Here is a 6000-nt window from a genome sequence, read left to right on the forward strand (position 1 = left end):
TCATTATTGGCTAGATTGAAGTTGGAAACAACTTGTAGCTTCATTCCAGACTCGTTTGAAGTTGAAAACAACTTGTAGCTTCATTTTCGGTTGTTTAAATTAGAATCAACTTGTAGTTTCATTCTTGACTCGTTTGAGCCCGGAAACAACTTGTTGCTTCATTATTGGCTAGATTGAAGTTGGAAACAACTTGTAGCTTCATTCAGACTCGTTTGAAGTTGAAAACAACTTGTAGCTTCATTTTCGGTTGTTTAAAATTAGAATCAACTTGTAGTTTCATTCTTGACTCGTTTGAGCCGGAAACAACTTGTTGCTTCATTATTGGCTAGATTGAAGTTGGAAACAACTTGTAGCTTCATTCCAGACTCGTTTGAAGTTGAAAACAACTTGTAGCTTCATTTTCGGTTGTTTAAAATTAGAATCAACTTGTAGTTTCATTCTTGACTCGTTTGAGCCCGAAAACAACTTGTTGCTTCATTATTGGCTAGATTGAAGTTGGAAACAACTTGTAGCTTCATTCCAGACTCGTTTGAAGTTGAAAACAACTTGTAGCTTCATTTTCGGTTGTTTAAAATTAGAATCAACTTGTAGTTTCATTCTTGACTCGTTTGAGCCGGAAACAACTTGTTGCTTCATTATTGGCTAGATTGAAGTTGGAAACAACTTGTAGCTTCATTCCAGACTCGTTTGAAGTTGAAAACAACTTGTAGCTTCATTTTCGGTTGTTTAAAATTAGAATCAACTTGTAGTTTCATTCTTGACTCGTTTGAGCCCGGAAACAACTTGTTGCTTCATTATTGGCTAGATTGAAGTTGGAAACAACTTGTAGCTTCATTCCAGACTCGTTTGAAGTTGAAAACAACTTGTAGCTTCATTTTCGGTTGTTTAAAATTAGAATCAACTTGTAGTTTCATTCTTGACTCGTTTGAGCCCGGAAACAACTTGTTGCTTCATTATTGGCTAGATTGAAGTTGGAAACAACTTGTAGCTTCATTCCAGACTCGTTGAAGTTGAAAACAACTTGTAGCTTCATTTCGGTTGTTAAAATTAGAATCAACTTGTAGTTTCATTCTTGACTCGTTTGAGCTCGGAAACAACTTGTTGCTTCATTATTGGCTAGATTGAAGTTGGAAACAACTTGTAGCTTCATTCCAGACTCGTTTGAAGTTGAAAACAACTTGTAGCTTCATTTTCGGTTGTTTAAAATTAGAATCAACTTGTAGTTTCATTCTTGACTCGTTTGAGCCCGGAAACAACTTGTTGCTTCATTATTGGCTAGATTGAAGTTGGAAACAACTTGTAGCTTCATTCCAGACTCGTTTGAAGTTGAAAACAACTTGTAGCTTCATTTTCGGTTGTTTAAAATTAGAATCAACTTGTAGTTTCATTCTTGACTCGTTTGAGCCGGAAACAACTTGTTGCTTCATTATTGGCTAGATTGAAGTTGGAAACAACTTGTAGCTTCATTCCAGACTCGTTTGAAGTTGAAAACAACTTGTAGCTTCATTTTCGGTTGTTTAAAATTAGAATCAACTTGTAGTTTCATTCTTGACTCGTTTGAGCCCGGAAACAACTTGTTGCTTCATTATTGGCTAGATTGAAGTTGGAAACAACTTGTAGCTTCATTCAGACTCGTTTGAAGTTGAAAACAACTTGTAGCTTCATTTTCGGTTGTTTAAAATTAGAATCAACTTGTAGTTTCATTCTTGACTCGTTTGAGCCGAAAAAAACTTGTTGCTTCATTATTGGCTAGATTGAAGTTGGAAACAACTTGTAGCTTCATTCCAGACTCGTTTGAAGTTGAAAACAACTTGTAGCTTCATTTTCGGTTGTTTAAAATTAGAATCAACTTGTAGTTTCATTCTTGACTCGTTTGAGCCCGGAAACAACTTGCTTGCTTCATTATTGGCTAGATTGAAGTTGGAAACAACTTGTAGCTTCATTCCAGACTCGTTTGAAGTTGAAAACAACTTGTAGCTTCATTTTCGGTTGTTTAAAATTAGAATCAACTTGTAGTTTCATTCTTGACTCGTTTGAGCCCGGAAACAACTTGTTGCTTCATTATTGGCTAGATTGAAGTTGGAAACAACTTGTAGCTTCATTCCAGACTCGTTTGAAGTTGAAAACAACTTGTAGCTTCATTTTCGGTTGTTTAAAATTAGAATCAACTTGTAGTTTCATTCTTGACTCGTTTGAGCCCGGAAACAACTTGTTGCTTCATTATTGGCTAGATTGAAGTTGGAAACAACTTGTAGCTTCATTCAGACTCGTTTGAAGTTGAAAACAACTTGTAGCTTCATTTTCGGTTGTTTAAAATTAGAATCAACTTGTAGTTTCATTCTTGACTCGTTTGAGCCCGGAAACAACTTGTTGCTTCATTATTGGCTAGATTGAAGTTGGAAACAACTTGTAGCTTCATTCCAGACTCGTTTGAAGTTGAAAACAACTTGTAGCTTCATTTTCGGTTGTTTAAAATTAGAATCAACTTGTAGTTTCATTCTTGACTCGTTTGAGCTCGGAAACAACTTGTTGCTTCATTATTGGCTAGATTGAAGTTGGAAACAACTTGTAGCTTCATTCCAGACTCGTTTGAAGTTGAAAACAACTTGTAGCTTCATTTTCGGTTGTTTAAAATTAGAATCAACTTGTAGTTTCATTCTTGACTCGTTTGAGCCCGGAAACAACTTGTTGCTTCATTATTGGCTAGATTGAAGTTGGAAACAACTTGTAGCTTCATTCCAGACTCGTTTGAAGTTGAAAACAACTTGTAGCTTCATTTCGGTTGTTTAAAATTAGAATCAACTTGTAGTTTCATTCTTGACTCGTTTGAGCCGGAAACAACTTGTTGCTTCATTATTGGCTAGATTGAAGTTGGAAACAACTTGTAGCTTCATTCCAGACTCGTTTGAAGTGAAAACAACTTGTAGCTTCATTTTCGGTTGTTTAAAATTAGAATCAACTTGTAGTTTCATTCTTGACTCGTTTGAGCCCGGAAAACAACTTGTTGCTTCATTATTGGCTAGATTGAAGTTGGAAACAACTTGTAGCTTCATTCCAGACTCGTTTGAAGTTGAAAACAACTTGTAGCTTCATTTTCGGTTGTTTAAAATTAGAATCAACTTGTAGTTTCATTCTTGACTCGTTTGAGCTCGGAAACAACTTGTGCTTTCATTATTGGCTAGATTGAAGTTGGAAACAACTTGTAGCTTCATTCCAGACTCGTTTGAAGTTGAAAACAACTTGTAGCTTCATTTTCGGTTGTTTAAAATTAGAATCAACTTGTAGTTTCATTCTTGACTCGTTTGAGCCCGAAACAACTTGTTGCTTCATTATTGGCTAGATTGAAGTTGGAAACAACTTGTAGCTTCATTCCAGACTCGTTTGAAGTTGAAAACAACTTGTAGCTTCATTTTCGGTTGTTTAAAATTAGAATCAACTTGTAGTTTCATTCTTGACTCGTTTGAGCCCGGAAACAAACTTGTTGCTTCATTATTGGCTAGATTGAAGTTGGAAACAACTTGTAGCTTCATTCAGACTCGTTTGAAGTTGAAAACAACTTGTAGCTTCATTTTCGGTTGTTTAAATTAGAATCAACTTGTAGTTTCATTCTTGACTCGTTTGAGCCCGAAAAAACTTGTTGCTTCATTATTGGCTAGATTGAAGTTGGAAACAACTTGTAGCTTCATTCCAGACTCGTTTGAAGTTGAAAACAACTTGTAGCTTCATTTTCGGTTGTTTAAAATTAGAATCAACTTGTAGTTTCATTCTTGACTCGTTTGAGCCCGAAAAAAAACTTGTTGCTTCATTATTGGCTAGATTGAAGTTGGAAACAACTTGTAGCTTCATTCCAGACTCGTTTGAAGTTGAAAACAACTTGTAGCTTCATTTTCGGTTGTTTAAAATTAGAATCAACTTGTAGTTTCATTCTTGACTCGTTTGAGCCCGGAGAAACAACTTGTTGCTTCATTATTGGCTAGATTGAAGTTGGAAACAACTTGTAGCTTCATTCTAGACTCGTTTGAAGTTGAAAACAACTTGTAGCTTCATTTTCGGTTGTTTAAAATTAGAATCAACTTGTAGTTTCATTCTTGACTCGTTTAGCCGGAAACAACTGTTGCTTCATTATTGGCTAGATTGAAGTTGGAAACAACTTGTAGCTTCATTCCAGACTCGTTTGAAGTTGAAAACAACTTGTAGCTTCATTTTCGGTTGTTTAAATTAGAATCAACTTGTAGTTTCATTCTTGATCGTTTGAGCCCGGAAACAACTTGTTGCTTATTATTGGCTAGATTGAAGTTGGAAACCAACTTGTAGCTTCATCTCAGACTCGTTTTGAAGTGAAACAACTTGTAGCTTCATTTTCGGTTTGCTTAAAATTAAACCAACTTGTAGTTTCCTTCTGACTAGTTTGAGCTCGGAAACAACTCTGTTGCTATTATTGGCTAGATTGAAGTTGGAAACAACTTGTAGCTTCATTTCAGACTCGTTTGAAGTTGAAAACAACTTGTAGCTTCATTTTCGGTTGTTTTTAAAATTAGAATGAACTTGTAGTTCATTTCTTGACTCGTTTGAGCCCGAAAAAACTTGTTCTCATTATTTGGCTAGATTGAAGTTGGAAACAACTTGTAGCCTTCATTCCGACTCGTTTGAAGTTGAAAAACAACTTGTAGCTTCATTTTCGGTTGTTTAAAATTAAAATCAACTTGTAGTTTCATTCTTGACTCGTTTGAGCCTAGGAAACAACTTGTTGCTTCATTATTGGCTAGATTGAAGTTGGAAACAACTTGTAGTTCATTCAGACTCGTTTGAAGTTTGAAAACAACTTGTAGCTTCATTTTCGGTTGTTTAAAATTAGAATCAACTTGTAGTTTCATTCTTGACTCGTTTGAGCCGAAAACACTTGTTGCTTCATTATGGCTAGTTGAGTTGGAAACAACTTGTAGATTCATTCTAGACTCGTTTAAGTTGAAAACAACTTGTAGCTTCATTTTCGGTTGTTTAAAATTAGAATCAACTTGTAGTTTCATTCTTGACTCGTTTGAGCCCGGAAACAACTTGTTGCTTCATTATTGGCTAGATTGAAGTTGGAAACAACTTGTAGCTTCATTCTCAGACTCGTTTGAAGTTGAAAACAACTTGTAGCTTCATTTTCGGTTGTTTAAAATTGAATCAACTTTGTAGTTTCATTCTTGACTCGTTTGAGCCCGAAAAAAACTTGTTGCTTCATTATTGGCTAGATTGAAGTTTGGAAACAACTTGTAGCTTCATTCAGACTCGTTTGAAGTTGAAAAACACTTGTAGATTCATTTTCGGTTGTTTAAAATTAGAATCAAACTTGTAGTTTCATTCTTGACTCGTTTGAGCTCGTAAAACAACTTGTTGCTTCATTATTGGCTAGATTGAAGTTGGAAACAACTTTGAGCTTCATTCTCAGACTCGTTGAAGTTGTGAAACAACTTGTAGCTTCATTTTCGGTGCTTTTAAAAATTAGAATCAACTTGTAGTTTCATTCTTGACTCGTTTGAGCCCGGAAACAACTTGTTGCTTCATTATTGGCTAGATTGAAGTTGGAAACAACTTGTAGCTTCATTCCAGACTCGTTTGAAGTTGAAAACAACTTTGTAGCTTCATTTTCGGTTGTTAAAATTAGAAAGCAACTTGTAGTTTCATTCTTGACTCGTTTGAGCCCGGAAAAAACTTGTTGCTTCATTATTGGCTAGATTGAAGTTGGAAACAACTTGTAGCTTCATTCCAGACTCGTTTGAAGTTGAAAACAACTTGTAGCTTCATTTTCGGTTGTTTAAAATTAGAATCAATTGTAGTTTTCATTCTTGACTCGTTTGAGCTCGGAACAACTTGTTGTTTATTAGTGGGGATAGAGTTATGTTGGAAACAACTTGTAGCTTCATTCCAGACTCGTTGGAAGTTTGAAAACAATTGTAGCTTCATTTTCGGTTGTTTAAAATTAGATGAACTTGTAGTTTCATCTTGACTCGTTTA

This window comes from Daucus carota, chromosome 5 (assembly GCF_001625215.2).
Source record: "Daucus carota subsp. sativus chromosome 5, DH1 v3.0, whole genome shotgun sequence".
NCBI classification, from domain to species: Eukaryota; Viridiplantae; Streptophyta; class Magnoliopsida; order Apiales; family Apiaceae; genus Daucus; species Daucus carota.